At 38.2% G+C, this 11,083-nt stretch overlaps 1 protein-coding gene across 1 annotated transcript in view; it reads left to right on the top strand.

Moving 5' to 3' along the window:
• LOC130073372 (uncharacterized) overlaps positions 1-10,311 on the top strand; it is a 44,702-nt gene extending 34,391 nt beyond the window's left edge. Inside the window, exon 2 of the mRNA XM_056238734.1 lies at positions 10,300-10,311. The gene's annotated coding sequence lies outside the window, so the exon portion shown is untranslated. The remainder of the gene's footprint in view (positions 1-10,299) is intronic.
• The last annotated feature ends 772 nt before the right edge of the window (positions 10,312-11,083 follow it).

The following is an 11,083-nucleotide window of genomic DNA, read 5'->3' on the forward strand; positions in this document are numbered from 1 at the left end:
ACACAGTTTCAGAGCTGCACACTTTAAAGAAATTACTACTTCTTTTCAGCAATAATGCATTCAGTTAAACAATAGCGACAGTAAAGACTTTTACATTGTTACAATTTTTTTTTCAAATGAATGCTGAACTTTCTATTCATCAAAAGTCCTTGAAGGTAAATACTGTTTTGTGTGTGTCTTTGTGCGCTGAAGAGGTCAGATGTGTAACTGCCAACGGATGAGCTCATTTCTCTGCAGTATTTCTATTTTCAGGAAAGCAAGAAGATATACTAACTCACCCTATAGTTCACACTCCTTACAGCTCACACACACAAGGTCAAACACACTCGGGTCAGCAGCAGGTATGTACCTTTCCTCAGTGTATAAGTGTTATTCTTCTGAATTGTGCCTGGGTCTTTTCCCTGCTGCTTTATGTGTGTACGAGTGAATTATCGATATGTGCAGATGCTGTGCTAGTTTCATTTCCACCTTTATTAAAAACTCCTGTCAGCAGATGAGTCATTTACATTACTGCTGACATTTAAACAGCCCTGTGCTGTTCTGGACTAAATCTTATAAAAGCCATTTCAGAGTCGCTTCAATGGAGTAAACAGATTACACTTCAAAGAGCAGTATTTAGAGATTACTTTAATTCATTCCTTTCAGGCTAACCAGATTCTATAAAAATACAGTGGGGTCCAAATGTCTTAGCTTATATTTTGATTTTCTAACGTAACAACAACATTTTCTTTACAAATTATTTTATCAGCACAACCATTTAAGTGAAAAGTTTAAATGGAAATTTAACACGAATATCTCATGCCTTAAAGGTGCAGTAAGTGATTTCTGAGAAACACTTGATATTTGAAATCAAGCCAAACAAACACACCCCTCCCTTCAATGCTCCGCCCCCAAAATGCACAAAAACACAATGCAAGACTGGATGTCTCTTTATCATAGCTTGAGGCAAAGCAAAATAATACTTTGTGAAAAATAAAGCAAAGATGACAAACGAACAAGAAAGAACAAAAAATAAACATACAGTGGACAAGAGTATACAAGCAAGAGTTGTTTGTTGCCAGCAGCTCCAGATAAACAATGACACCCAAAACTGTCCTGTTCCTAGCTTACATTACAATACTAACAATAGCATATCTTGGTTCTGTGAAAAAAATCTATTACAAAGTAACTCACGTATGAAGCAGAAATAACAACAACGCAACTGTTTTAAGGCCCTCCATAGAAACCCGCCCTCTTCAGTCCATTATGTCTCTCCTGACATTAAAGAGTTTTATAATGTTACAAAAAATTGTTCTTTTACACTTTCGAGACTAAAAAGATCTTAGATCTTTGCTTCGTGTGTGTATGTGTGTGTGTGTGTTTGTTAGAGTGTGAGTGTGTCAGTGTATGTGTGTGTTGTGATTATTGTTTATGTATTTAATTATACTTTGTTGTTTTTATCATGTTTAATGTGTGCTGCTACCTTGGCCAGGGCTCACTTGTAAATCAGATACTGATCTCAATGTGATTTTCTACCCTGGTTAAATAAAGGTAAAATAAAAAAAATAATTAAAAAACTGTGGAGGAATGTAGGTGAGTCGACTGGGTGAATATATTCTGTATGCTTCCTCTCATACTGATAGGATAGACATGGTAATTGTTGATGACGAGTTGATTGGCTTGATTATTTGAATGTCCTCCTTTCGAACTTTGTTTAATGAAACATCATTTAATGCATGACGTAGAAGCAAAGAACCGGGTTGCCTCCGCAAAGTGCATAAAAATTGTTTAATGCACAGCTAGCCGTACGTGGGTTAACCCATAATACCATGGTGACTTGCCAGCATTGACAACTCAAAGCTGTTATTGATGTTTGCAGATCAATATTTGACCGGAAGAGTAAAATTGCCGTTATTTTTGTCAGTGACGGCTTAGATCTAGCAGTTAGATGAAGCTGTGTGCGAGTGACGTGTGTGTATGTGCGCTTCGATGAAAACAGCGCATCAATATAGAATGGTGATAAAACTGACTGGGAATTACCTGTGCATTAAACGGTTTTATACCACGGTCTGTCTGAATACTCGATTCTGATTGGCTGAAAGGTGTGCAATAAAACCGTTTAATGCACCGGTAGTTCCAGGTCACTTTAATCACCGTTCTATATTAATGCGTTGTTTTCATTGAAGTGCACATACATATGTCACTCGCACATAGAGAGAGTGGAAATTGCACTGCGCACACACAGAAATAGGAGCACAGAAACTTATCAACACTGCCCTGCGACTTTTAGTAATAGCAAGTAACAGTAGCTTCACTACTGAATCACTACATTATATTTCTCAGCAATGAGGGGGTTACATCGCTTTTTTGAAGTAATTAAACTCACAGCTTCGTAATAGAGAAGCTGAACAGACGCAGGTACGAATCTCTCTCTCTCTCTCTCTCTCTTTCTCTCTCTCTTTCTCGATAATTAATTCAAATAAATGCTATAATTCATTAATTCAAATAAATGTATGTAATCTTACCGCATTACTTTATCTCTGTGTCTGATTCAAAAGCGGCCACATAAAATGGTTTAATGCACAGCTAGCTGTTGGTTATCCCCTAGGCTACTTATTGCACACCTTCCAGCCAATCAGAATCGAGTATTCAGAGACCATGTTATAATAAGAAATCTTTCTTGAGCACCAATTCAGCATATTATAATGATTTCTGAAGGATCATGGAGTAATGATGCTGAAAATTCAGCTTTACCATCACAGGGATAAGTTACATTTTAAGATATATTAAAACAGAAAACATTTATTGTAGCCTAAATTGTAATAACATATAAAACATTTGTCAGCATGGTATAAAGGAAGACAGACTGAAGAGGCAGATTATGAAGTTCAAACACAATCTTTAATAATAATACACCGCAAACGATTAGGAACAAATACGCTAATGCAGACATGACCAGACATAAAACTCAACAACGGAACTAAATTCTCTAACAAATGAGGTGATAAACTACAGCTGAAACAAACAAACTCATAATGACGGTGACCATGGTAACAAAGGAGTGGCGGGAAAATCAAACAAAGTGAAACCAGAAACTAAAGAATTACAAACTAAAAGTCCATGAACAACAAAAAAAAAAAACATAATTGTGACAGCAATAGCATTTTCCAGTTTTGACTGTATTTTTGTATAAAATAAATGCAGCGTTGGTAAACCCAAACTTTATTATAACGTTTCTGTGTTTTCTTCTTTGTTTAGACTTTTAATTCTCTTTTTTTTTAGATTTAGAATTACGCTAAATATTTGCTAAATATTGTGTATCTTGAGTGTTTGTCAGACAATTTCTTTACTAACCCTTTAATAAAAAGCACTATAAAGTGTTCAGTAAATTGTTTGAAATGTGTACTGCATATGCTTTTCACACTAGGAATTGCCAACCGAAGGTTAATTATGCACCAGATGTGTTACTTATTGTCCTAATGTATCCAATGGGAATTTTAGGTTTCTGAAACTGTTGCGAATGAATAAAACATGATGATTTAACCCAGCAGCTGGACATAGACTGAATTATTCACCCCCTGTCACCCTGACAAAGATGCTCTCTTTTCTTTCTCTCCTCCCGTCTCTTCAGCTCCCCTGGCTCTGCTGTTCCTCCAATCTCTGACAAGGAGAAGATGCCGTCTTCTCTGACTTTCCAAGAGCCTAACTTTAAAGTTAGTTCATTTTTGATGATACTTCACTTTTATTGATCGGTTTGTCTTTTTCATCCCAGCTTTGCTTGTTCTCTCTCTCTCCTCCATTTCTTTCTGTAGCCGTAGGATCCTGCTCTCCCGAGGGATGTGTATGTCAGAGCGTGGTGTCACAGGCAGACTCTCTGAGCTGAACTATGGCCACTCTGTGAAGCTCTAAGGTTAACGGCATCTCAGCTGTTTGACATCACGAGCACTTAAATTTATGGCTTATAAATCATATAAATTTATGGCTGTAATCTGGTTGTGTTCATAGAAAGAGGAATTAAGAAAGCCTACATCTACTATAACTGCTTCATCCCAAAAGAGAATTGGGACTGGATTTGAATTGATATGGATGACTGGATAAGCAGAGTAGAGAAGGCCAAAGATAAAGAGATTCATGATTGTGCTTTGATTTACAAGTATGTTCCCATGATGCACTGCAGCACTGGGGTCACCTTAGAGTTTCCCATAAAGCTGTGTATTTAAAGGGTTAGTTCACCCAAAAATGAAAATGCTGTCAATAATCACTCACCCTCATGTTGTTCCAACCCCGTAAGACTTTCGTTCATCTTCGGAACACATTAAGATATTTTTGATGAAATCTGAGAGCTGTCTCACTCCTCCATAGGCTTCTATTGTAATTGAAACTTGCCGGCCCAGAAAAGTTAGTAAAGACATTGTTAAAATAGTCCAAGTGACTACAGCTCAGCTCAACCATAAGTTTATCAAGCGACGAGAATACTTTTTGAGCACAAAAAAACAACAAAAATAACGACTTGATTTAACTCTTCATTTTCTTCTCTGTGGGCCTCTGAGTGAGATCACGTGTAACAGCGCAGCGCTTCTGTGTTTAAGCAGCACCTTTCAGTGTTTGAGTTTAAAAATGTGAATTTACACCTTTGTGGATGTGTGTGTGAGTGAAAGAGAGAGTTCAGCAGCCATCTTGACTAGCCCTGTATAATGCATCTGAATTCAGCAGAGAGCGGTTAGATACTCCCACCACAGTAGAGTCTAAACAACACCTAACAACAAGGTTAAAGAAAAGCATCCTCATGGAAAACAATCAACTTTAGATAAGACAGCACGCATACGGTAAAACCCCTGTGTGTGTTGAATATTCTCATCTGCTCTGATGTGTGAGATTTGAAACCTAAGAAACTTTATTCTCAGAAAGAGTGTAAATCTCATTAATGATAAATGAAATCCAGAGAAATGCTTCACTGTGGGATTCTCGGATTCAGTTTCAGATTAGAGTGCTTTGTTGCGGTGTTTCCCAACCTTTTTTGTCTTTTGTACCTCCACAACCCAATACAGTATAAAGACAACAACACCAAACTAAAAAATGTGTTCCTGTATACATCATATTATTCAGAATATTATTTGGCACTATCATTTATATTTACAGTATATATGTATTTACTGTACACAAAGTGTATTTACTTTAAATTAATAGTCAATATGATAAGAAGCAGCAATAGTATGCATGAGATAAAAAGAAACCTTGAGTTACGTTTAGCACATTTTGTGGTGCTTTTACCCTCTCATTCTTTACATGCACAAATACATACTGCAGATTCAGGTCTGTCAGTATTAGAATTCAGCAGAAATTAGAGAGGGGCTTCTGGGACATGAGATGTGGTGAAAGGAGGAATTTACACAGCAAAGCAAAGAGAGTATAAAACAAGGGAGGGGAGATACATGTCACTGCAACCGTCTATGCTGAGTAGACTTATATTCTGGCACTGAGGTTTTGTACAGTATATAGCTCTTAGTTTTCATCATTCTTAAACTGAAAAGACCTATACTGATGTTTCATTTTCTTCCATATAGACTAGCTTTCTGATTGGTTGACAGCCACAGTCTGACATATACATTAGGGGTGTAACGGTTCAAATTACTCACGGTTTGGTTTTTATCACGGTTTTAGGCTATGCAGGGGGGAAAAGGACTACTGTCAAATAAAAATAAAGAAAATAAGAAATAATCAAACTACAAGCAACAGCACCAAATAAATACAATAGAATAAAGATACAAATAAAATAAACAGCGCTTTTAAGGTTATTTAGGTATCTAATGGTAGTTTTCAGGTACAGAAACTGAATAAAGTAATCAAATGTAAAACAACATATAATCTTCAATGTATAAATTAAATAAAGGTTAATCATTATTAAAGTTACAAAAGGTTTTCAGTCAAGAGCAGGAAGTGTTTTTTTGTCTTTTCACGAGTTCACACTTACATACAATTAGAGTGGGTAAGGTATAATGCGTATTTGGCGTGCTGTCCGGGGGGAGGGCTCCGAGCTCGGAGTTTGGCCCGAACCCAGAGTACTCCCCCCTATATAAGTGTTTAGGACTAGAAGTGTGGAGAAGGGGAGGTGGAGGGATGCTGCTAAACTATCAATGGAGTGAGGTGAGATTGCTGAATCTATACCTCTTATCATTGATTGCTGTGTGCACTCCACCCGTGTTAATTAACTGAACGTGCTCCTCCCGAGCTTTGTTAATAAAACATAATTTGTTGTTTGATTAACATTAAAAACATAAACAGCAGTTACTGCCGTTACTTTAAGACATAATGCACATTATTTTACAGAGAACAGACCCCTAGTGCGTCTAATCAGGTACATCAAAATAATTACTATATTTTGCTACTTCTTCTTTTTTTTCCTTTTTTTGCTATTTATAATAATTAATTGTACTCTATAATGGCAAAATGACTCTAGAAATTAAGGTAAAATTAAATATTAGATTTAAATGAAAGTACTAATGTCTTTATCAAAATAAACTTTGGTAGTGAACTAGCAAAGTGTCCACTATGAATATCAGCAGATGCAGTAGGTATTCTGGGTATTGTCAGTAGTGTGTCACGTGCCCACAAGCTCTCTGTCTCGCGCCACCGTCTGAGCCTCCTCCCTCATCTCAACCAGCAACGGCAGCACACTGGATCAATTCGGATCAGCAATCATGCGGCCGCGCGGAGAATACGGTAAGGCAGATGTGTGTGTGTGTACAGCTGACAGCAGAACCGCCGTTATATTTATGCTTTCAGACATCGTTGTGTGTTGCTCATCCCGGTGTCGGCGGAAGGCACGAGCTGAGGAGATGCAATTGTTGCGGATGAACCAGATGCTCTTTGTCAGCGCTGTTGAGCCAGTCGGCATTTAGCTAATACCGCAGATTTTCCATTTAACATTTTTGATAAGATGGGAGTCATAATGAATCAAAGGATTCCAGTTCCGATTCCTTTACGGTTCCATTATTAGGCTATATTCTTTTAGTAGGCTATTCTCGCGGAAAATATAGCCTATTTGGAAAAAAGTGAAATCTTATTGCCTGCTGCCTCTGGACAGTTTCGAATGATGACAATTCCTAAATAAATTTAAAGTATAGGCTATACAGCTACTTTTTAATGAATTTTCACTGACTTCTTGTCGTAGCGTTATGATGCTACATAATACTAAAAAACAAAAATGTTATTAATTAATTACTTAATTATTTTTTAATGAAGTAGCCTACCATCGATTACATAGGCCTAACTCATATTGTGTATCTCTAACTACATGTTGTCATGCCCAAAGTAGCCATATCTATACAGCAATAACGGCTCTTGTTTCATCATCTCCAGTTTCATATGACAGATGTAATAGCCTACCGTGTTCAGAATGTGAATCGGATGATTTCAGCATCCGCTCTGATATCTTTTATTCACTAAAAATAATCGGCTCGTAAGAGTCATTCCTTCGGGAATCGGATCACACTCGAGCTGTGTGTTTTTGATTCACTTAGAAGAACCGGTTTGGGAGTCAGAGTACATGCACTCGTACGTATGAACTTCAGTCGTGGTGTTGCGTTTGAGATAGTGCGGGAAACACGGTGTCAGTTAGTACTGTTCCGTTCACATTGTGAGAAGAATGTATGAGAGCGTGTGTGCGTTTGAGACACTTGAATATTTTTTTCAATCCCCAGCTCATCCTCGCGCCTCCCTCCCTGAACGAGGTCCTTAAATGACCCACGGCGATTAAGGAGCTCGCGCTTTCCCTGTCCGGATCATGGCATGCGCCCCATCCCGGACTTCCACACGCGCGGCGCCGAGGCTCGAGAGCAGTGAACATGGGGATCAGGTCCAGAAATGCCACTAACGCCGCCGAGGATTCACGCGAGCGCAAGAGCGCGCTGGCCGGAGACCTGGAGCAGTGCGCGGGGCAGGAACGGGACGGCGCGCTGCTTCTCGTCGGTTCGGTCAGGGAATCGGACTTCAAACGGGGCTCACAGAACATCGGTCTGCTCGCCAAGACGCCCCTGGGCTACACGCGTCCTGTGAAGAGGAATAATATCAGGACGCGACGGATCCAAACCCTCATCTACGACGCGCTCGAGAGACCACGAGGATGGGCGCTGCTTTACCACGCGTTTGTGTAAGTGGACCCGATGCATTTCACACCCAGAAGCGCCCACACACAGAGGGATCAGCCCAGTTAATTATACATTACAACAATTCAGTTTAATCCAATTTATTTGTACAGCCCTTTTTCATTGTTCCAGCAGCAGCTTTACAGAGAATGTAGCCCCTTAAAGGCAAAGACAACCTGCCTATAATAAGATTTTATAATTACTGATAAATGACCCAAATAAAGAGAGGAAATTGAATGCAAATACATAAAAATCCCATTTATGCCTTTACTGAATCTTGGCTGGAATTGATGTACACAAAGATGTAACCAAATACTCAAGATTAGGGGAGCAAATTTAAAAGTTTAAGAGTCAGTAATTGAAAAACCCATACTGATTCAACACTAATCTGAATATTGAGGTTCTCCTTAATGTTTATGATGGTGTCCTCTGATTTCAACTGAATAATAACTTGTTTACTTTTGTCTTTTGATCATCATTGCATTGTTATTTTCCTGTTTATCACTGCAAAGCTGCTTCTAAACAATCTGTATGTATTTTATAAAGTGCTGTAGAAATAAAGGTGACTGTGTAGAGAGGGATAGCTTGCCTTTTAATAAGTAGGAAAGCAGTGTTTTGATCACACTCTGAGTTTTGTGCTTTTGCAGTGAGCACTTTGTAGTGTATAATGTGTGCCCATTTGTGCTGGAGCTGTCCATGGTGCTGAGGCAGAGCACGACCTCCAACTGCTACCGCCAGAGTTGAGTGACCAGAAATCAAATCACTTATAGCTTTCTAGATGCTGTTTGTTGTAGTATAACAGCACCAGACGCTCACCGTAGAGCCAGAGATACTGCCTGTTATCATCGTGGCGCTGAGATAAGGACACTGTGTGCTGCTGTGACACTGAAGTAAAGAGCTTGACAAAGTGCCCCTGGTCTGTGGAGCTGTCCGTGGTCCTGATATCTGTATCGGTTGAGCGATATACAGAAGTAACAGCATTGACAATGCATAAGTGATCCTTATCTTTGAGAAGCAAGAATGTTAATGTTGGTTAAGTGGAAATTGTTTTTTGTAAGGCATTAGAGTGCAGATGAACAACTTCCTTTGAATCCCCAAGCTTGACACTAAACCTCTGTTGGCTACTCACACACAAACACACATTATTCATGGCCCATTTTCTATCCAGTGCTCTTAATGCCTTATGCAGGATGTGGATCAAACAGTATCTGCAACTCAGCAGCACGTATTTTCTCCAGTGTGTCTGTGGTTTCTCAGACTGAATCAGGGCTTTTAACCAGGCCCTCATGTGAGGTATTCCACACCATATTAATGTGAATAATTGATTAAAAAATGCTTTATTTGCTGAAAAGTGTTGTGTGGTGAGTGTGGTGTGTGTGTTGTGTGTGTGTCTGAATGTGTTTATTTTGGAACAATTTGTTGTTAATAATTCAACTTGCCCCCACCCTGCCAGACCAGTGTATCTAGAGTCAGGGATTAAATTAAGTTGTTAAACAATGGGTGGGGCCGTCCTTTTTTTCTGTTGTTCAACTTATGCTTTTGTTGATCCCAGCATTGCTGTTCTCTGCAGAGCAATGTAAAAACAAAAGTAGTGTAAAATAGGGTTTACTCCTTTAAAGATTCAATAATAATTATACTATATAGTATACTTATGTATTATACCTTTACACACACACACAAACACAAACACACACACGTATATAGGCCTACATTATATATATAATTTGATAGTATTTATAGTATTTATTTAGTATAGTATAGTAGTATTTATACAGCATATATTATAATATATAGTTAATTTTGATATATTAATTGATGTTTTAGGTCATTAAACATTTGATTCTCAGGCTGCACCTCTAGAGATGTAATTAGCTTTATTGCAGGATGGGTGAGCCAATTGGTAACTTCCTGCAGTTAATTGCCTTAGTTGTTCCCATAGCAATGGGGTGCTTATGGACGATAGGTTGATATGAGAAAAAGGTTACACTTTATTTGAAGCTGTCAGTAGCCGCGTTTCCATTACAGATTTGCGCAAAACTTTTGCGATATTTTGTAAATGTCGATAAAAAAATATTGCGAAATGACGACGTCTCCATTAACCGATGTTATGCGACTAAAACGTCATTTTTACGTATATCCCAGCCACCACACTAGCTATTATTTTTAATGGAAGAAGTTATTAAAGTGCTAGTTATTCAAGCATTAATGGTAAGGAAAGCCCCTTATACTGGGGAGCGGCCACATATGAGATGCTTTTCCCTCCAATCTGCTTCAAGGTCTTGATAAATTGTGGCATTTCTTTGTTGTTTATAATCCAGTATTCCCGTAATACTTTTGTCTTTTATGAGTTTAATGAAGAACTCTGTCTCGTCTTCTGTCCAAACATACCGAGTCATCTTTAAAGAATGATCGACTTTTAAGTACGCCTGGTGACCTGTAAATGCGGAAAAAACTGTTTACATTGCAGTTTTGTGAAATATTCCTTTTTTGAATTGCCTGAAAAATCACATCATGCGAGCGTACATTTTTTTTTGCGATATATGGGAGTTTTTGCAAAATTTACGTGTTTCCATTGGGCGTATTTTTATTTCGCAATTTCAATTTGCGCAATTTGAAGGGTAATGGAAACAAGGCTATTGTTACAGTGGAATTATATATTTTAGTACTGAGTAATATTAATTAACAACATGTACTTACTATAGGGTTAGGGTATGATTAGGGCTTGGTTGAGGGTTAGTTGCATGTAATTATGCATATTCTATTCTTATTACTATGGTAAGTACATGTAACAGAAAGAAACAAGGACACTGTAAAGAAAAAAGTGTTACCTAGAAACATATATCTGACCAGCACACTTTTTACTTCCCTGTGTCTCATGTAGGGGGCCGTTTTACACGACACCTTTTTATTCGTTTTGGCCGTTCATTTACACAACAACAGCATTTTGGGGGTCTGAAAAT

This window comes from Rhinichthys klamathensis, unplaced genomic scaffold, assembly GCF_029890125.1.
Source record: "Rhinichthys klamathensis goyatoka isolate OS25496 unplaced genomic scaffold, OSU_Roscu_1.1 h1tg000534l_1, whole genome shotgun sequence".
Classification (NCBI taxonomy): Eukaryota; Metazoa; Chordata; class Actinopteri; order Cypriniformes; family Leuciscidae; genus Rhinichthys; species Rhinichthys klamathensis.